The sequence below is a fragment of the Aristolochia californica genome, unplaced genomic scaffold, assembly GCF_029961685.1.
Source record: "Aristolochia californica isolate CCGP_79_NKW_82.1479 unplaced genomic scaffold, dmAriCali1.0.hap1 SCAF_2, whole genome shotgun sequence".
Lineage (NCBI taxonomy): Eukaryota > Viridiplantae > Streptophyta > Magnoliopsida > Piperales > Aristolochiaceae > Aristolochia > Aristolochia californica.
This window is the reverse complement of record NW_027181881.1, coordinates 13,540,460-13,563,924: the sequence shown is the minus strand read 5'-3', so window position 1 is coordinate 13,563,924 and position 23,465 is coordinate 13,540,460. Positions and strand designations below refer to the sequence as shown.

Here is a 23,465-nt window from a genome sequence, read left to right as displayed (position 1 = left end):
TCCCATTTTTCATTAAAGAACTAGACATATAGAGATAAATTATCATTTTATTCATAACAAATACAAGATGGTTCAGTTGTAACCAAATATGTTGCTTCAACAAATCAACTTGCGGATGTGTTCACCAAGCCATTGGAAAAGAAAACCTTCTTAACTATGATGTGCAAGTTGGGAGTTATTGACATTCATTCTCCAACTTGAGGGGGAGTGTTGAGAAAATCACGGTTGATATCAATGATAAGCTCAACCATTGTATATGGATTGTATAAAATCGCAAAAATTGTAATTATAAATTACCTCTTCGTTAATAGAAATTAACACATGGAAAAATGCACTTCCCTGTTTTACAGGATTGCCTATGAAATTGGGGTGATGATATTCTCCCAACGGTCTAACAAAATTTTCAGGATGATACACATAGTCTCTATCAATCTTCCCAACTTTTCATCTCTCGTGCGATTCCGAAAGCTAAAACTGTTGCATCTCTTCCTAATCATGTAACGTCTTCTCTGAGCTTTTTAGATGTCTTCTCCATCATTCTTCTTTGGCTTTCATAACAACTTGATGCATTTCATTAAAAATCGCAGAAAAGTAGACTATCCACTTGCTTCCTCCATGATCCTTCAATCTCTATATAAATAGTAGAGGGATCTACTCTAGTCCATTCAAGCACTTCTCCCCTCTTGAATCAACATTTCCAACAAGTCACAACTGCTTGTGCATTTCATTCAAGTACTAGTTTTGAATCCAAACATGTTGGGAAGGAGGATCTGCATATTAGTCTTTTTCCTGGTAACTTTCCTCTTCGCCGTAGATGCAAGAGGAGCTTCAAGAGCTTACCACCAAGGCGGTTTCGTCAAAACCAGTGGCACTCGTTTTGAGCTGAGTGGCAGGCCATTTTACTTGAATGGCTTCAACGCTTACTGGCTCATGTATATGGCCTCAGACCCATCAAAGAGAGGGAAGGTGATTTATGTCTTCCAGCAAGCTTCGACCCTATTGAAACCAGTTGAGATGGAGGACGAAGTCATGGTGTGGCCAGACACCAAGGAGGAAGACTGTGCAAGCCCAAAGGACAGTAACAACAGCAACAGCCAAGGCCAAGTGCAAAGGCACGGTCCAGAGGGGAGCACACATATGGCCAGCCTAGCCACAACTGCAGAGGAAGAAGACGCACTTGAGTTGTCTAGACGGATGGCCAAGCACCAAGACGCGCAACGACCCCAACAGCTAGCCAAGATAGAAACCATATTCGCAACAAATGCGGGCACGGCCCAGGCAGAAGGCGCATCCGCGTTTGAGGTTGCCGAGGGAGAAATGCGTGCGCTGCACAGAGGCAGCGCACACACAAGCAGCGGGGAGATGAAATGCACATGGGGTTGCCGAAGGTAAGAGGCGCGTGCGGCACAGAAGCAGCACGCGCGCATGCGCACATGTCCAGGCAGCAGTGCGGCCGTCCGAGTTATGCAGAACTATGATTATAGTTTCGTGGCAAAATCTGGGAACTTACCCTTTACGAGTGGGACCCTTCGTGGGCCACTCAGATCTGACCCCTAAGGCATCTAGGACTCTTTTATGGCATGACCTAAGGGCTGAGTTGGTGTGGCCTAAGGGCTGAGTTAGCGGAGATTTGATAAGGGAGGACCATTGCTCTCATTGGACGGAAGCATGAGAGAAGGATCAAATCAAGGAGATTTGATAAGGGTGGAGCAAATAAAGGAGATTTGATAAGGGTGAAGCAAATCAAGGAGATTTGATAAGGGAGGATCTTTGCTTTCATTGGACGGAATCATGAGAGAAAGGAGGGGGTCGAAGCCTATAAATACCAAGGCATTCAACCCTTGTATATTCATTCAACATCTCGGATAGCTTGTAAAGCATAGACGTGAGGGAGAGTTTTTTTAGAGTGCTGGCCTTTCACCTTGGATGACCACTCCTTGTAATCTTTTCTAGTATTAATACAAGGTTACTTTCTCTCCCTATTCCATTGTCTTTCTACCTTTTCATTGCTTGTACTTCACTTGAGAGGAAGGAGTTTGCTATGTTGATCTAAGGGGCGAGAGGTTGTACTACCTTTCACGGATTCAAGGTAGACCTTCATGGGAGTTGGAGTTCCGCTAGCCTAAGTGAGTTAGGCTCATCTGACCTCGTGACAAACTGATATCAGAGCGTTCGTTGCAATCTATGGCTTCATCAAGTGGGGAAGACGCTTCAAGAGCAAGACAACCGGTAAGTGATTTCGAAAATTGATTTTTTTCCAATGAAGATTGTCTTTTTGGTCTTAGGTGCCTCCATGCGACTTTGGAGGGCCTTCTGTCCAAACAAGTCGAGGAGGGCATTAGGCGAGCACTGGAAGAAAGATATCCAAGACCAGAATGGCACTAGCTATGATGGATGTTGATCTCAAGGAAGTTGTGCAAGAGATGAGTGTAAGGATGGATGATTTGTGCGCACGGTTTTGTCTCCATGAACGTGATCTTGCAAGTGGAGGCAACACCCAAGGGAACGCCAAGATAAAGGTACCTGAACCTGAACCTAAGTCTTTTACCGGCAAAAGAGATCCAAAGGTCATAAATAATTTTCTATGGCAAGTGGAGCAGTATTTTCATGCAAGCAAGCTGTCTGAGGAGCAAGCTAAGGTTAGTACTGCTACCATGTTCTTATCTGATGATGTTATAATCTGGTGGAGAAGACGGATGGGAGATGAACAAGAGGGAGAGGACCCCGTCCACACCTGGGACGATTTCAAGAGGGAGCTGCGGAGGCAGTTCTTTCCGGAAGATGTCGAGTACCAAGCAAAGAAGGAACTTCGTGCATTGATGTAGAAAGGCACCATTAGATAGTAAGTATAATCCTTCACTTCCCTTATGCTTTGTATCTCCAATATGTCAGATGAAGATTGTATCTTTTCCTTTCTTGCTGGCTTGCGTCCATGGGCTGAGCAAGAATTGAGAAGACGGGAAGTAAAGACATTAACTTCAGCTTCATCTACTACTGAAAAGTTAACCGAATATGAGAGAAAGAATGATTCGGCTAACAAAGTGTCTAAGGAAAATAACAATGGTAAAACGAATTTTAAGAAGAAGGAGAAAGGGGAGAAGAAGCCATGCAAAGGATACCAAGGCTAGGCCAGAAGAGAAGAAAAGAGGGGACAAACAGAAAAACAAGGTCCATTGCTTCATATGCGAGGGAGAGCACTATGCGACGGATTGTCCTAAAAAGAGGTTCCTCAATGCTACTCAAACTGAGATGAACAATGGAGGAATTGAGCCTAGGATGGGTTCCCTAACACTTCTCAATGCTGTTGTCCATTCAAAGGAGGAGAAGGCTGCTCCACTTCCGGTAAGACCCTTAAGAGAACTTCTTTTTATCTCTCTAACACTTGCTAGACGTACTGTTAGAGCAATGGTGGACACTGGCGCCACCCACAACTTCCTTTCAGAGGAGGAGGCTAGGCGCCTAAAGATACGAGGAGAGAAAGATGGGAGCAAAATGAAGGTTGCAAATTCTGCTGCTCATGAAGTCCAAGGCATTACCCAGAACGTCCCGGTGGAGCAAGTGGGTTGAGTTTATGAATTTTACTATTGTTGCCATGGATGATTTCAATGTGATTTTGGGAATGGAATTTTTCATGGTTTATAAGGCATTTTTAATGCCGCAAGTTGGGGTAATGGAGATTATGGATGAGCAAAGTCCTCGTACTGTTTCTGAACTTGACAACAGAGATGTAAAAAAAAGGATTTAATGCTATCAGCCCTCCAGCTAAAGAAAGGTCTTGAGCAAGGCTGCTCTACATACATTGCTTCTATTTGTGCTATAGAGCAAGTTGAAGTCATGCCTACCCCTAAGGAGATACAAACTGTACTGCATTAATATAGAGGTGTCATGCCTGAACAACCAACGAGGTTACCACCTAGGAGAGGGGTGGGCCATCACATAGAGCTTGAGCCCGAAGCAAGAAAGCTAGCACAAGCACCATACCGTATGGCACCCAAAGAGTTGGATGAACTGCGAAGACAACTCAACGAGCTATTGGATGCTGGGTTCATAAGGCCAAGCAAAGCACCTTATGGGGCCCCTATACTATTTCAGACAAAGAAGGATGGAAGTATGAGATTGGGCATCGATTATAGGGCGCTCAACATGGTAACTATAAAGAATAGGTACCCTATTCCTCTTATTGCATATCTCTTTGATCAATTGAAAAAGGTGCAAGTTTTCTCCAAACTGGACTTGCGAAGTGGTTATTGCCAAGTCTGGATTGCTGAAGGAGACGAGGGGAAGACTACTTGTGTAACCAAATATGGGGCTTACGCATTCATGGTTATGCCCTTTGGCCTAACCAACACACCTGCAACATTCTGCACTCTCATGAACGAGGTATTTTCCGAATACTTGGAAAATTTTGTCGTTGTTTATTTAGATGACGTTGTAGAGTACAACAAGAGTATGGACGAGCACAAGGAACACCTTCGAATGGTATTCAAAACATTGAGACACAATCAACTGTACGTCAAGGAGGAAAAGTGCACCTTTGGGTTGCAAGAGGTGTCCTTTCTTGGACATTGGATAGTGGGAGGACGGATATGGATGGACAACAAGAAGGTAGAGGTTGTGCGTGACTGGTCGATCCCTTCCAAGGTGAGTGAACTTAGGAGTTTCCTTGGTCTTGCAAATTATTATAGGAGGTTTATCAAGGGCTTTTCAGCTATAGCGGCCCCCTTGACTGACCTCCTCAAGAAGGACCAAGAGTAGCAATGGACGAACACATGCCAAAGAGCATTCCAACGGCTGAAGGACACCATGGTGGCTGAACCAGTGTTGCACCTTGATGGTTTCAACAAGCCGTTTGAGGTACATACAGACGCCTTAAACTATGCCATTGGAGGTATACTAGAATAGAACGGACACCCAGTCGCTTATGAGAGTAGGAAGCTCAATGAAACTGAGCAACGTTATACTGTACAAGAGAGAGAGATGATGGTTGTTTACGTCTTTGGAGGCACTATCTTTTAGGCTCCAAATTTACTATAAAAACTCACAACGTCGCATCTAGCTACTTTCTTATGCAAAAAAAACTCAGTCCAAAGCAGGCTCGGTGGCAAGATTTCTTGGTCGAGTTTGACTTCCAGATGATGTATAAGGCGGGGAAGGCCAATGGTGCTACAAACGCATTGAGCAGGAAGGTGGACACACCTAACTCTTACGAGGAAGAAACCAGCCACAGCTTGGCGCAGCTAGCACCAGCAAGTGCGGTCTTGGCGCACGTTGCAACCCTTCCAACTTGCACGACAACCAGCAGCCAGGCACAAATGAAAAGGGCACAGCAAACTGGAGCAACATGTGTGAGTGCGGCTAAGGAGGAAACGCACCCGACACCTTGCATTCGAGTGGTAGCAACCCCGCATACCTCAGTAGCCGACACTTGCTTCACGCACGGTGCGGTAGCAGCAGAACATGAAGAGGCGTGCATATAAGTGCATGAGTCATGTGCTTTGCGCGCGCATGAAAGACCATCTTGGCGCAGAAAAAAAATGCGGCTTTGCGAGTACGAGCCTTAGCAGCAATTACACAGGTTAGTGCTTCATTGCTAGACATGATTTGCACGGGACTTCGCCAAGACACCCAGGCTTACAACATTGTGCAAGTTGTAGCCTTGGGCAAGACGAGAAGATTCTGGCTTGATGACGAATTTCTCAAGACCAAAGGTAATCGACTTTATGTGCCTAAGTACGATAACCTACGGCGTGACCTCTTAAGGGAATGCCATGATACCTTGTGGGCAGGGCATCTAGGTCAAAGAAGGACGTTGGCCTTGCTGCTGGCCAATATTATTGGCCGGACATGGGAGAATGAAGTGGAGGAGTTTGTGTGCACTTGTCTTATCTGTCAACAGGATAAGATCAAACAACGCAAGCCTGAGGGTTTGCTACAACCCTTACCTATTCCAAAGCTGCCGTGGGAGTCTGTTTCAATGGACTTCATCTCTGGATTACTTAAGAAAGATGGGTTGGCATCTATCATGGTAGTGGTGGACAGATTTAAGAAGTATGGTGCATTCGTAACAGTGCCAAGTGATTGTACATCAGACGGAGCAGCTAGGGCATTCATGGCACATGTAGTGAAGCACTGGGGCGTGCCCACAACGATCATCAGTGAACGTGACCCTAGATTCACAGGGAAGTTTTGGACCGAGCTCTTTGAACTATTGGGAATATCTTTAAATTTTTCCACTAGTTTTCCTCTTCAAAGTGACGGCCAAACAAAGCATGTAAATTCTTTGTTAGAACAGTACTTACGCCATTTTGTTGCAGCAGATCAGAAAAATTGGCCAGACTTGTTAGACGTGGCCCAGTTTTCATACAATTTTCAGAAATCAGAATCAACTGGGCACAGTTCTTTAGAGTTGGCGATAGGACGACAACCTTTGGCTCCCATGGGTCTCATTCCAGACACTTCACAGAAAAGTCCAGCAGCTCATCAGCTGGCAAAGAGGTGGAAAGATAAAACGGAGCTGGCACGGGTCTTATTGCATAAGGCATCGAAGAAGATGAAGAAATATGCTGATCTAAAGAGGAGGGCGTCTTCTTTCAATGTAGGTGACCAGGTCCTTCTCAAACTCATACCTAAGCAATTTCGTCACCTAAGGAGCAAAAACAAGAGTCTTTTGAAAAAGTATGAAGGCCCCTTTCCTATTATTGAACGAGTGGACAACTGGCCTACAAACTATAGTTGCTAAAAAGGTTTAAGTTTCATAATGTCTTTTATTTATCCAACCTTAAACCGTACTTGGAAGACCTGGACCCGGATAGGATAGTTGATCCTCGAGCCCCCATGGATATATCTACTACCTTTGACAATAGGGTAGACTATATCATTGCAGACCGAGAGGAGCGCCAAAGGGGTAAACCTCGGCGGATGCAATATTTGGTAAAGTGGCAAGGTCAACCGGAATTCGAAGCAACTTGGCAAGATGCTACCGAGTTATGGCTATTCGAGAAGGAGGTGGCCACATACCGTCAGGGGCTGTAGATGAGGGTGTCTACCTTATGGCGATGGGAGTATGAGTCGGAGGACGAAGCCATGCTGTGGCCAGACACCAAGGAGGAAGACCGTGCGAGTCCCAAGCACAGCAATAGGAGCGGCGACCAAGGCCAAGTGCAAAGGCACGACCCAGAGGTGCGCATGCGTATGGCCAGACCGGCCGCAGATGTAGAGGAAGAAGATCCACTTGAGTTGGCTAGACGGATGGCCAAGCACCAAGATGTGCAATAGCCCCAGCAGCCAGCCAAGACAGAAACCATATTCTCAACAGATGCGCACACTGCCCAGGCAGAAGGTACATCCGCGTTTGACTTTGCCGAGAGAGAAATGCGCGCATGGCACAGAGGCAGCTCGCACATGCGAACACAAGCAGCGGACAGATGAAACGCACAGGAGTTACCAAAGGTAAGATGCACGCACGGTGCAGAAGCTACATGCGCACACACGCACACGTCCAGGCAGCAGTGCGGCTGTTCGAGTTATGCAGAACTATGATTATGGTTTTGTGGCAAAATCTGGGAACTTACCCTTTTCGAGTGGGACCCTTCATGGGCCACTCAGATCTGACCCCTGTTGGAAGATAGGCTCAAGCCCACAAGCTCAAGACAAGAAGCCCACACGTCAAAGGAGTGGCATATGTGTAAAATATGGTACTTTCCACAAAGATGGCATAGAAGTGTAAATATGTGTTCCTTTTATGTCTTTTGTTTTATCAAGTTGTAGCCCTAAGGTTATTGTAAAACTATAAATAAAGGCATTGGCTAAGAGGTAGGGCATTGAAGCACTCTCCTCTCTTTCCAAAAATTCGTCCAGTCCTCATATTTCTTTTTGACGCAACCCTCTTCTCCCTTAATCCAAACTCTCTTCTTCCACGTTCTTCTTCTTCTCTTCTCCTTCTCTCTTCTTCTTCTTCTTCTTCTTTCTTGTTGATCTAAAGTTCCTTTCATGAGATCCTAAATTCTACATGGTATCAGAGCAAGGAGTTTAGGATCTCTTCATGGAGTTATTATGAAATTTGTTCAAGAAGTTGTAAAAGGAGTTCAGTCATAAAGAGATAAGTTCATCATCTTCTTACTTACGTTTTTTTTGTTTCCTTTTCTTATTTACATACTCCTTTTACTGTTTTTCTTTACTTCTTGAATTTTGAGTCACATCAAGTCAAGATAAATCTTTATATGTTGTAAAGATTTATTTCTATGACTAAATTGATGTTATAATCTTGACTCCTTGTAAATCAATTACAAGAGTGATCAAGATAATTTGCTATTTGCTTCTTATTAAGATTGATGAGTGAAATTCAATTACCTTTATGTAATTTGGATCCATCTTATTTGAGGTAGAATTCTAGCACATGTTGCTGTATCTTCTCCTACTTAAGGTTGCCCATGGGTTTGTGTTATGTTGTTGGATGCCCATTATATGTTTGATGAAATGCCAATAGCCATTTACCCTTTGTAGTTCAGTTTTTTTTTTTAACTTCAACAATTGAATTTTTTCTTACGTTGAAGTCTACCATGAGCTGAAGATAAATCTCTTCCAAGTGTCTTGGTTTGTAGTTAAATCTTTTCTAAATTTTTGTCTATTGCTCGTTTGTGTTGGAGTTTGGATTAAGGCCTAATCGGTTGCATTTATTTTCTTCTCTTTGTTCTTATGAATACAAGAGAAGTTGAGTGATGGTTGGATGTTATTATCACTTTCTAAAGGCACAAATTTGTTGATAATTTGGTGCTTTCCCGTGTGAAAGAAATTGGTTCTTGTTCTCTTTTGTTGGTGATTGATTTGGTCTACGGGTTCTTCAAATTACATAGAGTAATTGTTCTTTGAAGAAGGCCTTTTTCCCTTGACCTCCATATTTTACTTGCCTCATTATGGAGATTGGATACAATAGTAATAAGAGTGATATACTCCGTATTACTACAATTCCACTTAGAGGTATCTCCAATTACATGAGCTGGTCACAATCGGTTCGGAGGGTTCTTATTACTCGTGACCTCTTGAGCCACGTTGTTAACTTTTCTCTGATTGATGAAGAAGATGTGTCCTACCACAAGTGGGTTAAGGATGATAACATGGTGATAAGTTGGCTCATTAATAGCAAGGAAGAGCAGGTGGCCAACAATGTGGTCCACTTGGAAACCGCCAAGAATATATGGGACACGTGTGCCAAGCTTTACTCAAGCACTGCTTCATTACAAAAAATATATGATGTCTTACAAAACATGCTGCATACGAAACATGGAGATAATATTCATGAATTTTTGGCCCGGTTTCGTGGTCTTCTTCAAGAATGGAAACTAGCTCAGCCATATTCCATTGATATTGCCGTTCAAGAACGACAAAGAGAAGCTTTGGCAGCAACCATTTGCTTATCGAATATTAAACCATACCTTGAGGTGGCCAAAACTCAACTTCTAAGTTCTTATGCTCTTCCATAATTTGATGATATTAGTGCTACATTACTTAGGATACCAGATCCGTCCCCTCCTTCTCCTATTGATTCTCCATCGGTGATGTTCTCTGGCAATCGGGGAACATCTTCCTCATTCCGAGGACGGGGCAGAAATATGAGAGGGGGTCGAACTATGAGAGGGGCTGAAAATAGAGGTGGTAGAACGGGTCAGAATTCTTTCCGTACTGAGCCTCAACTTTGCACTTATTGTGGCCGTCAGAACCACTTTGTGGCATCATGCTGGAAACTTCATGGCAAGCCTGATTGGGCCACAGCTAACCCAGTCTCAGTTAACGTTGAGAAAAATGAAGATAAGGCTGAATCATCTTCCGGAAATGTGACTCTTACGGTTGAGGACTATGCTGTATTTCAGAAAATGAAGTCCTTCATGGAATCATCTATTCCCTCATCATCTACTGCTGCCACTACTATTGCCTCAGGTATGCTTTCTTCCTCATCTTCCTCTTCCTCTTGGATCATCGACTTCGGGGCCTCCGAACATCTATCAGGTAACAAACACTTGTTGCAGTCCTTATCTCCTTGTTATCCTCATAAATTCGTTACTATTGTTGATGGTACCTAAACCAAGGTCCTTGGCAAAGGTTCCTCCTCTCTTACTTCATCTATTCCCCTTCAAGATGTTTTGTTTGTTCCTCAGTTTCCTTTAAATTTGCTCTCGGTTAACCAATTGACCAAACAATTAAATTGCTCTATCACCTTCTCACCGTCTTCTTGTGTCTTTCAGGATCTCACTACGAAGTGGGTGATTGGTGGCCACCATGAAAAGGGGGGTTTGTACTACTTCACTCTTCCACCATTAGCTGCATTATCTTCCACTACATCCGAGGCCCAACTTTGGCAAAACCGACTTGGTCATCCGTCTACGCCTTCACTTCGTTCTTTGGTTCCATCTTTAAAAGGACTTTCTAATATCAGTTGTGAGGTTTGTCAATTAAGTAAACATGTCAGGAGTACATATTCTCCTCGTCTTACAACTACAAGTACTGCTCCATTTGAGCTAATACATTCTGATATATGGGGCACTTTATGTGTCTCAAATATTTCCCAAGTTAAATATTTTGTCATTTTTGTTGATGATTTTACTCGACTGACTTGGTTATATCTATTTAAAGAGCGTTCCGAAATTCTTCCTTTGTTTAAAAATTTTCATGCTATGGTCTTGACACAATTTGGGAAGAAAATTCAAACCCTTAGATCTGATAATGCTAAGGAATACATGTCTCATGACTTCAAATCATTTTGTGAGAGTAATGGGCTTATTCATCAAACATCATGTGCCTATACTCCTCAACAAAATGGTGTTGCTGAAAGGAAGAATCGTCATCTTCTTGAAGTTGCTCGGGGCCTCCTCTACTCCATGAAGGTACCCTATTTCTATTGCCCTCATGCTATACTTATAGCATGCTTTCTCATTAATAGGTTACCTTCATCAGTCCTTCATCATAAAACTCCTTACTCTGTGTTATTTAGTGGTGAATATTCTTTTTCTCTTCCTTTGAAAGTGTTTGGATGTACATGTTTTGTTGATGTTACATCTCCACATAAAAATAAACTTGATCCTCGGTCTATGAAGTGCATTTTTTTGGGATACTCTCGCACCCAGAAAGGTTATGTTTGTTACAATCCTACCCTTCGGAGGATGTTTATCTCTAGGGATGTGACTTTCTTTGAGGACACTCCCTTCTACTCCTCCCATGATGCTCCTCCAAGATGGACTTGTCCTTCTTCTACTCCTTGTCCGCCTGTGCCGTTCAATCTTGAAGTGGATCCATCCCCTGATACACCGGCCGTACCTTCACCTGTGGAGTTGTCGGATCCACCCGAGGTAAGTCCTTCTCCTCCTTTGTATGGGCCTGAATTTGATACTCGGCCTATTGCTTTAATAAAAGAACGTCGCTCCTATACTACTTCGCATCCTATCTCAAATTTTAAGTCTCACCATCGCTTGTCTTCTGAGTGTTTTTCAGTTTCTTGCGTCCCTTTCTTCTACTTCCGTTCCGCAGTCGTATCAGGAGGCCTTGAGACATCCAGGATGGAAGGCGGCTATGGATGAAGAAATGCACACCTTATACGAAAACCAAACCTGGTACTTAACATCACTCCCGAAAGGTAAAAGACCTGTTGGTTGTCGATGGGTTTTTTCAGTGAAACATAATCCGGATAGATCGGTTGCTTGTCTTAAAGCTCGACTGGTTGCTAAGGGCTATACGCAGTGCTATGGGATAGATTATGAGGAGACCTTCTCTCCTGTTACAAAATTGAATTCGGTACGCATCATCTTATCTATTGCTGCTAACTCCTCATGGCCCGTCTATCAGTTGGATGTTAAAAATGCTTTTTTAAATGGTGATATCAGTGAGGAAATTTATATGGTTCAACCACCTGGTTATGTGGTTGAGGGGGAGTCAGTATGCCGGTTAAAAAAGTCTTTATATGGGCTTAAGTAGTCCCCTCGGGCATGGTTTGATAAATTTAGTCAAACACTCCTACGGTTTAGATTTCATCGGTGCTCAGTTGATCATTCCGTATATTATAAAGATACGGTCAAAGGGAAAATATTATTGGCCGTATATGTGGATGATATTATCTTAACCGGTGATGATGCTTTGAGCATACAAGAGGTGAAACAGATGATATGTCAGGAATTCAAGACTAAAGACCTTGGTATGCTTAAATATTTTTTGGGTATAGAAGTTCTTCAATCCAAACATGGGATAATATTGTCTCAAAGGAAATATGTCTTGGATCTCCTTGAAGAAACAGGAATGAAGGGTTGTAGACCAGTTGACACACCTATGGATACAAATGTAAAATTATGTGCCACAAATGAAGAAGATATCGATATTGCCAAATACCAAAGACTCGTGGGAAAACTGATTTATCTCACTGTAACTAGGCCAGACATATCATATGCTGTAAGTGTGGTGAGTCAATTCATGCACAAACCACAAATTACCCACTGGCAAGCTTTAGAGAGAATACTACATTATCTAAAAGGAGCTCTAGGAAGAGGATTACTGTATAAAAAACATGGGCACTTCAACATAGAAGGCTTCTCAGATGCAGATTGGGCTGGATCTCCTGATGATAGAAAATCTACATCAGGATATTGTACTTTGGTTGGGGGAAACTTGGTTACATGGAAAAGTAAGAAGCAAAATGTGGTTGCAAGATCTAGCGCAGAAGCAGAATACAGAGCTATGGCCCATACCGTTAGTGAACTTTTATGGATTAGGACCCTTCTTACCGAACTAGGTTTTTATAAAAAGGGGTCCATGAATCTTCATTGTGATAATCAAGCCGCCATTCATATCACTTCAAATCCAGTTTTTCATGAAAGAACTAAACACATTGAGGTGGATTGTCATTTTATACGGGAGAAGTTTCAAATAGGAATAATCTCTCTCAAACATGTGTCATCTCAAGAGCAAGTGGCTGATATTCTCACTAAACCCGTTACATCTAAAATCCTATCGTTTATATGTGGCAAGCTGGGTATTTATGATGTCTTTTCTCCTCTAGCTTGAGGGGGAGTGTTGGAAGATAGGCTCAAGCCCACAAGCTCAAGACAAGAAGCCCACACGTCAAAGGAGTGGCATATGTGTAAAATATGGTACTTTCCATAAAGATGGCATAGAAGTGTAAATATGTGTTCCTTTTATGTCTTTTGTTTTATCAAGTTGTAGCCCTAAGGGTATTGTAAAACTATAAATAAAGGCATTGGCTAAGAGGTAGGGCATTGAAGCACTCTCCTCTCTTTCCACAAATTCGTCCAGCCCTCATATTTCTTTTTGACGCAACCCTCTTCTCCCTTAATCCAAACTCTCTTCTTCCACGTTCTTCTTCTTCTCTTCTCCTTCTCTCTTCTTCTTCTTCTTCTTTCTTGTTGATCTAAAGTTCCTTTCATGAGATCCTAAATTCTACAACCCTTAAGGCATCTAGGACTCTTTTATGGCATGGCCCACGGGCTGAGTTGGCAGCCAAGTGTATGAAGACATATAAAAGTCCAAAGACGTAACTGAGTCGGCAGCCAAGTGTATGAAGACATATAAAAGTCCAAAGACATAACTGAGTCAAAGAAGGAGATTTGATAAGGGAGGATCATTGCTCTCATTGGACGGAAGCATGAGAGAAGGATCAAATCAAGGAGATTTGATAAGTGTGGAGCAAATCAAGGAGATTTTTTAAGGGAGGATCTTTTCTCTCATTGGAAGGAATCATGAGAGAAAGGAGGGGGTCGAAGCCTATAAATACCAAGGCATTCGACCCCTTGTATATTCATTCAACATCTCAGATAGCTTGTAAAGCATAGATGTGAGGGAGAGTTTTTTTAGAGTGCTGGCCTTCCACCTTGGATGACCACTCCTTGTAATATTTTCTAGTATTAATACAAGGTTACTTTCTGTCTCTATTCCATTGTCTTTCTACCTTTTCATTGCTCGTACTTCACTTGAGGGGAAGGAGTTTGCAAAGTTGATCTAAGGGGCGAGAGGTTGTACTACCTTTCACGGATTGAAGATAGGCCTTCACGAGAGTTGGAGTTTCGCTAGCCTAAGTGAGTTAGGCTCATCTGACCTGGTGACACCAGTGCACTAAAACCTCGAGGCTTTAGTGGAGGCGTAACAAGTATATTAATACAAGGACAGGCCCGATATAATAAATATCCCAACACTCCCCCGCACGGGAAACCCCGTGAACCAACAAAGGGAACAAATTCAGTGGGAGGCGGATTCGAACTCGGGACCGACCTGCTCTGATACCATGTTGAAACCAGTTGCACTAAAACCTCTAGCCTTTTAGCGCACTGGTTTCAACACGGTATTAGAGCAGGTTGGTCCCATGTTCGAGTCTCGTTGCCCCCAATATTTGTATTGATGAATTTGGTCCCCCGATTTGTGGGGGTTGCCCCGTGTTGTGGGGGTCGCAAGTGTGGGGGAGTGTTGGAATTGGCTACCTGTCTTTAATATTCACGTTGTGCCTTCTTTAACAGATTGATCTTTTAGTACAAATGGTTTCAATATGGTATCAGAGTAGGTCGTTCGTGTGTTCGAATCCCGCTGCCCCCAATTTCTGTGTTGACGAATTTGGTCTCCCGGTTTGTGGGGGTTGCCCCGTGTTGTGGGTGTCACACGTGCTGGGGAGTGTTGGAATTGGCTGTCTATCATTAATATTCACGCTGCGCCTTCTCTAATAGGTCGATCTTTTAGTGCAAATGGTTTCAATAGACCCATGGATTGACCGTGGCAAGGACATGGGCGTTCAGTGATGGAGGTTCTAGACCCCTGCAAATAAAGCCCGCTTCTTACAATGAGGACATGTTCAGGGTACGTATGATCAACCGAGAAAAATACTCATCTTATTCTTCATTTAATTACGTTGTGAAGAGAAAAAGCTTCATTTTGAATCTCACAGCTCTTGTTATTCTTCATCCAGGGATTAGATTTTGTTATCGCTGAAGCTAGAAAGTATGGGATTTATCTGATTCTGAGCTTGGGAAATAACTGGTCGGACTTTGGAGGCAAAATCAATATATTTAGTGGGCAATAGAACAGGGCCAATACTTGGGCTCTGAGGATGACTTCTTCAGGAATCCTGTCATCAAAGGCTACTTCAAGAACCATATCAAGGTACATTCTAAGTCTTCATAGAATCCGAATTCCTTAAGGGTGTTGCAGTTGTTTAATTGTCGACAAGGTTGAAATTAAGAAAACAAATCTAGTAATGGATAATGGTGTTTCATCTTTCGGTACTGTGTGCAGGAAATTCTTACAAGAGTCAACTCCATTACAGGAGTTGCTTACAAGGACGATCCAACCATCTTTGCATGACAGCTGATGAACGAGCCACGCTGCCAGAGCGATCTCTTCGACAGAACTTTACAGGTAAGACTTAAAGAAAAACGATAAGAAAGCTACAAATTAAGCAGCTTTTTATCTTCCCGTAATGCTCAATTGATTTAGCTTCGTTACTTTCGGGGTGCAGGACTGGATCACAGAGATGGCGGATCACGTCAAATCCATCGACAGCAACCATCTTCTAGAAATAGGCCTGGAAGAATGAATAGAAGCAGTTCATGTTAGATCCATAATAGTAAATTCTAATCCAAAATTTACAACATGCTAGAATATTAGGATTAAAAACATACCTGGATCCATTCCATTAATTTCGTCTTCTGATGGGGAATTAACTGTGACGAACGATAAGAATGGATGTGGTCTTCCTCAACTAAATCGCCTTATTCCTCAATGTGACCTTCGTCTCTCTTCCGGATGGGAAGAAGGGAAACTGTGTATGATTTAGTATATTGGCGACCATAACCATGTTGTGTCTCTTTATATAAGGTCCCCATAATTCCCTATGGTATCTACTCAATTGGCCCATATTCATGGCCCATATCCATGGCCCATTCCTTAATGGGCTTAACAAAATTAGATCACTTAATTTCAACCCATTCCATTAATAATAGAAAATATAATTGCATAATAAATATGTTACCCAAATTAGAATAGGAAATGTGAATTTCCTAAAAATCTCCCACTTGGGTTACATATCATTCCTGAAACAATTATCTCACAATTCTTTAGGCGTGCATCTGTATACTGTTTATAATGGAACCATTGTATATATTAATAATGGAACCACTGTGACTTTCGTCACATTACATTCGTGACTAAACCACGATGATCACCATACTAATACACTCAATGAAATACGGATGAGTAGCATGAAAATTACATGCAATGTGATCTCAAACATGCCTATTTCCAACTGGTCCTTCTTTAGTCTTTAGTGAGATCTTTCCATAGTGCTTAATGCAATGTCAACATTGCACATAGAAAAACACAAGCAAGTTCATAAATAAAATAATAAGCAATCAATTTTATTAAAAAAGCAAATAACGCAATGTCTAAAGCAAACATGTAGTACAAAAATGACTCCCACTAAACCAAGGTATCCTCAGAAATAACGCTCATATGAGTAGTGTGATCATGAAAGACCTTAGGCGGTAAACCCTTGGTTAATGGGTCTGCTAGCATAGAGTCCGTCCCTATATGTTCTATTGAAATCTGCTTATTCTGAACTCTCTCCTTAACAAGTGGAAACTTGATGTCAATAAACTTTGACTTCATTGAGCTCCTGTTGTTGTTGGAATAAAGTACCGCCGAGTTATTGTCACAGTAAATCTTTAATAGCCTGTTAATGCTATCTACCACTCATAGCCCAGTGACAATGTTTCGCAACCATATTCCGTTGTTGGATGCCTCAAAACAAGTAATGAACTCCACAACCATGGTTGAAGAAGCTATGAGAGTCTGCTTAGTAGACTTCCATGAGATAGCTCCTTCACCCAACATAAAGATGTAGCCTGATGTGGAGCGTCTGCTATCTTGGCATCCGACAAAGTCGGAGTCAGAGAACCCAATGATCTCTAAACTGTTTGATCTCCGATAAGTAAGCATGTAGTCTTTTGCTCTCCTCAAATAACGCATCACGCGTTTGGCTGCCTTCCAATGTTGCATACCTGGATTACTCAAATACCTGCCCAGAATTCCTACTATAAATGCTATGTCGGGACGAGTACAAACTTGAGTGTACATTAAACTCCCTACTACTAATGCATATGGAATTTTCTATATCTCTGTTCTTTCAAGATCATTTTTAGGGCACTTTTTGAGACGAAACTTGTCTCCTTTAGCGATGGGTGTGTCTCCTGGTTTACTATCTTTCATGCGGAATTTACTCAACACCTTATCAATATTGCTCTTTTGTGACAACCTAAGGATACCTTGAGAACAATCTCTAAGTATCTGTATACCTAATACAAAAGAGGCATCACCAAGATCTTTCATCTTGAATTTCTTCGCCAGAAATTTCTTGGTTTCGTGCAGTAAGCCTATATCGCTACTAGCGAGTAGAATATCATCGACATATAATATCAGGAAGATGTATTTACTCCCACTGAACTTATGATATACGCAATCATCAACAACATTCGCCTCAAAACCGTACGAGGTTATGACTTGATGGAACTTGTGATACCATTGACGGGAAGCCTGTTTGAGACCATAGATGGATTTCTTCAATTTACATACCATAGACTTTGGATCACCATATACAAAGTTTTCTGGTTATACCATATAAATCGTCTCATCAATGTCTCCATTAAGAAACGCAGTTTTGACATCCATCTGATGTAGCTCTAGATCTAAATGAGCCACTAGTGCCATTATTGTTCTAAAAGAGTCTTTTGAAGATACCGGAGAGAAAGTCTCTTTATAGTCTATGCCTACCCTTTGATTAAAGCCTTTAGCGACTAGACGGGCCTTATATCTCTCAACATTGTCCTTTGAATCCCTCTTGGTTTTAAATATGCATTTACAACCAATGGGTTTCTTACCTTTAGGCAACTCGATGAGATCCCAAACGTCATTGTCATTCATAGAATTTATCTCATCCTTCATGGCATCAATCCACTTTTGAGAGTTAGAACTGCGCAAGGCTTGACATAAATTAATCGGGTCATCTTCTGTCAATCCGACTCCATCCACATGTTCTTGGAGAAAAATGTTATAATCATCTGGAATCGCATTTCTCCTTTCCCTAGTGGATCTCCTTAATGGCACTTCTTGAGGTGGTTGAGTTTGTACTAAAGGTGGTGCAAGAGGAAGAATCTCATTGTTGTCTTGATCTGGAACAATGTCAAGAATAGGAGCCTGAACATTGTCATCTAATGCCTGAATTGTGTCTTGAACAACAATAGGTATGAAGACCTGATCACTATCAATAACAGATTCTTCTTCAAATACAACATTCCTTATGTTTTCTTCCCTTCCAAACTCAATATCCTCAAGGAATCTCACATTTCCCATTTCAAAGAAGGATCGTGATGTGGGATCGTAAAACTTATAACCCTGAGAGTGTTCAGCGTAACCAACGAAATAACAGCTAACCGTCCTTGAGTCCAGTTTTCTTTCATGTGGCCTATAAGGCCGCGCCTCATGTGGCCTAGGCTTCTTTCCTATCCAAAGTTCATAGGGGGTTTTGGCAATTGCTTTACTCGATACCCTGTTAAGGATGTACACTGCGGTCTTGAGAGCTTATCCCCAAAGTGACTCTGGCAAAGAGGAATGACTAATCATACTCCTTACCATATCCTTAAGAGTTCGATTTCGTCGCTCTACAACACCGTTCATGCTGGGTTTGCCCGACATGGTGATTTACAGAACAATTCCACACTCTTTGAGGAAAATCGTGAAGGGTCCTGGACGTTGTTCTCCTGATCCATCATACCGTCCGTAGTATTCACCACCACAGTCGGATTTGACAACCTTGATTTTCTTTCCAAGTTGAAGTTCAACTTCAGCTTTGAAAGACTTAAAGATGTCCAAGGATTGTGACTTCTTATGTGTTAAATATAGGTAACCGAATCTAGAGTAATCGTCTATGAACGTAATGAAGTACTGTTGGCCATTCCATGAAGTTGTAGAGAATGGACCACAATATCTGTATGTATAAGTTTTAAGACATCTTTAGCTCTTTCGGCACCTAATTTTCTAACATTTGTTTGTTTCCTCTTGATGCACTCAACACAAACTTGGAAGTTTGTAGTATCTAGGGGTTCAAGAATTCCATCCGACACAAGCCTTTGAATTCTTTGTTTAGAGATATGTCCTAAACGTTTGTGCCATAATGTGGCGGAATTCTCACTTAATTTTTGCTTCGTACCACATGAGCTAATTTGCAATATTTCTCTATAGGAACTAACAACATGAAGCATATATAGATTATCAATTAAAGGACCAGAACCCACAAAATTTGAATTTTGGTAGAGACTAACTTTATTATTTCCAAAAGAACAAGAAAAACCTGATTTGTCCAAAATGGAAATAGAAATTAAATTCCACCGAAAAGACGGTGCAACAAATGTCTCAAATAAATCCAAATAAAATCCAGTGCTTAATTTTAATATGAAACTTCCTAAGGCCTCTACTGTAACTTTATTGCCGTCGCCCACTAAGATGATTTTTTTTGCATCACTTGGCGGTCGGCTCCATATGCAACCCTGCAAAGACATACTAATGTGAGTGGTAGCACCAGAATCCACCCACCAAGTTTCTTTAGGTACAAAAGCTAAATTAACTTCAGAACAAACTAAAGTTAGAGGTATAGCCTTCTTTACACGCCAGGCGACGAACTTGGGACAATCCTTCTTCATATGTCCCGACTTCTTGCAGAAGAAGCAGGTAAACTCCTCAGCCTGCTTCTTCTGTTTCTTAGTCTGAGAAGAACCTACCGTAGTATCCTTACCTCTCTTCTTCTTCTTGTATTGAGAGGTTGAGGCCAAGTGAGCACTTTCAGTCTTATCCCGTTGTTGCCTCTCTTCCTCTTGTATATAGTGAGATATAAGTTCATTTAGGGACCATTTGTCCTTCTGAGTGTTGTAACTCACTTTGAATTTGCCAAAGTGTGCAGGAAGAGAGATCAAAACCAAGTGCACAAGCAAGTCCTCAGACAACTCTAACTTAATTGACTTGAGTTTTTATGCGAGATGAGACATTTCCATGATGTACTCTCGTATGTTCCCTTTGCCTTTATACTTCATCGAAATGAGTTTAGCCAAAAGGTTGCTCGTCTCTGATTTTTCATTATTGGCAAAATATTGTTCAATTTATTCTAGGAACTTCTTGGCGCTTTTGCTCTCTGTCATAGAGCCCCGAAACGCCTCCGGAATGGAGCGTTTCATGATCATCAAACACATTCGGTTAGAGAGCTCCCACTTCTCAATTTTAACCTCATTGAGGTTATCAGGAGTAGAAATGGGTGGCTCTGCCCGAAGTGCAAGATCCAAATCCATACAACCAAGGACAATTTCCACGGTATCTTTCCAGGCCTTAAAATTTGTCCCGCTTAACATTGGAATGTTGCTTATTTGAGCAGTAACATCTGAAGCAGTAGCAACAGAAACTGCATAAAGAACAAAATAAACAAGCATACTTATTTTAACTAGCGTGTCATATAAAAAAAATAGACAAGTACAAAAAAAATCCAAATTTGGGACCATCTCAAGATACCTAGTACAACATTAATTCCTAGTATTTGGACAGATAAATTAATTGTAAGTGGTACTCTCAGTGCAATGAACAAATACTGACAATCAGTTATGTCAAACAATAGCCTTTCTTTGGACCGACTATTGCTCACATGAAAAGTCTTTATAATTGTCACGCATTTATCATCACAGGTACGTTGTTTACTTGGCCAAATTGTGTCTTACTTTGGGTCGAGCACAATTTGCATAAATAACTCCGTATAAACATCTATATATTTCTAGTCAAATTAATCTACACTACTGAGGTTACTTTGGCAACATATAGCTTCAAACAATTTGATTGAAAATACTAGACCAATTGAACAAAATAATTTATTTTTTATTTAGTTGCCCAACACTGTGGCATCGCCCCATTGGCGCCGCGACGTTGGCCTTTATTTCCTTGGAGCTACAATAAATGTTTTGTAATGTAATATATATAAACAAAATATTTAGTCAAATGTAACAAACAAATATGAGCAGCCTTATTAGGCATATACGCCAAACGTAAAACTCAGCTTGGTCGAGCTAGCTTAGCCCGAGTCGACCCGATCTGTAGCAACCGGTTCGAGTTGACTCACCCGAGTCAATCTCGTTAGGTAAATTTTACAAACCCCGATAATAATTTTTTTTATTTTTTTATGGCGACGCTGCAGTTTGTTCAATGGACATAGCAGTGCACCCGTTGCTTTGAACGGGCACAACAGTTGCCCAACGGACATGGCAATGCGCCCGGTGGAGTCAACGGGCACTGCTGTTGCCCAACGGCGACGACAGCCCTCCCGATAGGCGGTTCTACCACCCAAGGGCCACGGCAGCACTCCTGACAGGCACTGCTGTCACCCAACGGCACCAAAGCGCACCCGACGGACACTGACAGCTCTCAACGGCAAGGCAGCGCTCCCGACAGGCACTACTGTCGCCCAAGGGCCACGACAGCGCTCTCGACAGGCACTGTTGTTGCCCATTCTTTTTGACAAGTGCTGCAGCGCCGAACTCTCGGTTGTCGGCACTGCCGTTCGCCCGAACCATAGATCCCTATTTGGATTCCATCCGATGACAGGTTTCCTCCGTCGCCTCCCCCTTTTCCCGTCAGACATCGCTTCATCGACGTGCTCTGCGGCTTCTTTCATCGTCCTCTCTGCTCACGCGCAGGGGGGGGGGGTGTTCCGTCGCCCTCTCTGCCACGCGCAGAGAGAAGGGTTTCTATTGCCTTCTCTATGACCTGCTAAGAGATGGTGGGGGTGGTCTCCACCGGTGGCCAGCAATCAGAGTCGCTGCAGCGTATCCCAGCAGATGCTGCAATGCCATCCTCCACCCGACGCCGACGCCAACGCCGACGAACTCACAATCCAAAATACGAATTCCATGGATAATTTTTTTTTTTTTTGGCACTCCACAAATTAATCTAGAAATCCTAATAATCTAACAGAACTACTCTGATACCATTTGTTACATCCGTAATAGTAAATTCTAATCCAGAATTTACAACATGCTAGAATATTAGGATACAAACATACCTGGATCCATTCCGTTAATTTCATCTTTTGATGCGGAATTTACTGTGATGAATGACAAGAATGGATGTGGTCTTTCTCAACTAAATCGCCTTATTCCTCAATGGGACCTTCGTCTCTTTCTCACTTAATTTTTGCCGTCTCTTTCTCTCTTAATTTTTGCCAAAATATTTTAGTCTCTACCAAAATATTTATTATGCAATTATATTTTCTATTATTAATGGAATGGGCTGAAATTAAGTGATCTAATTTTGTTAAGCCCATTAAGGAATGGGCCATGGATATGGGCCAATTGAATAGATATCATAGGGAATTATGGGAACCCTATATAAAGAGACACAACAGGGTTATGGCCCCGAATATACTTAATCATACACAGTTTCCCTTCTCCCCATCCGGAAGAGAGACAGAGGTGTCATTGAGGAATAAGGCGATTTAGTTGAAGAAGACCACATCCGTTCTTATCGTTCGTCACAGTAAATTCCGCATCAGAAGACGAAATTAACGGAATGGATCCAGGTATATTTTTAATTCTAATATTCTAGTATGTTGTAAATTCTGGATTAGAATTTGCTATTACGGATCTAACAGTTCAATCCTGGTTACGAAGTCGGCACAGATTTCATCTCCAATAACCAGATCAAAGGAATCTATTTCGCCACTATCCATGCATACCCAGATCAATGGTAATCTCATTAACCTCAGTTTGAGAGTATACAATAGAGAGAACGATCAATAATCTGCGAAGCTGAAGCTGCTTTCTTTGCTTACACAGGGTATCCAGGTCGAACGAGGAAGCTCAATCGGCTTTCGTAGAGAAATGGCTTCAATCCCATATCCAAGACTCGGGTGCAATTCTGAAGAAGCCACTGATCTTCTCGGAATTCGGCAAATCGTCGAGATCTTCTGGATACAGCGTGAGCCTGAGGGACAACTACTACGCGAGCATATACAACACCATCTATGCCTCCGCAAGGAGTGGAGGTTCCTGTGCTGGTGCCCTTTTCTGGCAGCTTTTTACGGAAGGCATGGACAATATGAAAGATGGTTACGAAGTCATCTTCTCCGAGACGCCTTCCACCACTAACCTTGTGTCTCAGCAGTCCCATAAATTCTCAGACCTCAATTGATAGGTTAGAGATTTTCATTTTTGATTGAATAAGTAGATCCAGTCCAGCATCTACATAAGTTGATGTAACCGAAGCCAGATCTGGAAGAGTTTATTAATAAGACAATGTAATTGTTACAGTTGTTTTAATAATGGTTCCGTTACAAAACAATCGTCATCGTCATCATCGTCGTCGTCGTTGTCCTCGGTTAGAATTCATAATAAAATGGTGACGAA

At 42.1% G+C, this 23,465-nt stretch overlaps 1 pseudogene; it reads left to right on the top strand.

Moving 5' to 3' along the window:
• The first annotated feature begins 753 nt into the window (after nucleotides 1-753).
• On the top strand, nucleotides 754-23,250 carry LOC137954904 (putative mannan endo-1,4-beta-mannosidase 9; annotated as a pseudogene).
• Nucleotides 23,251-23,465: the final 215 nt, after the last annotated feature.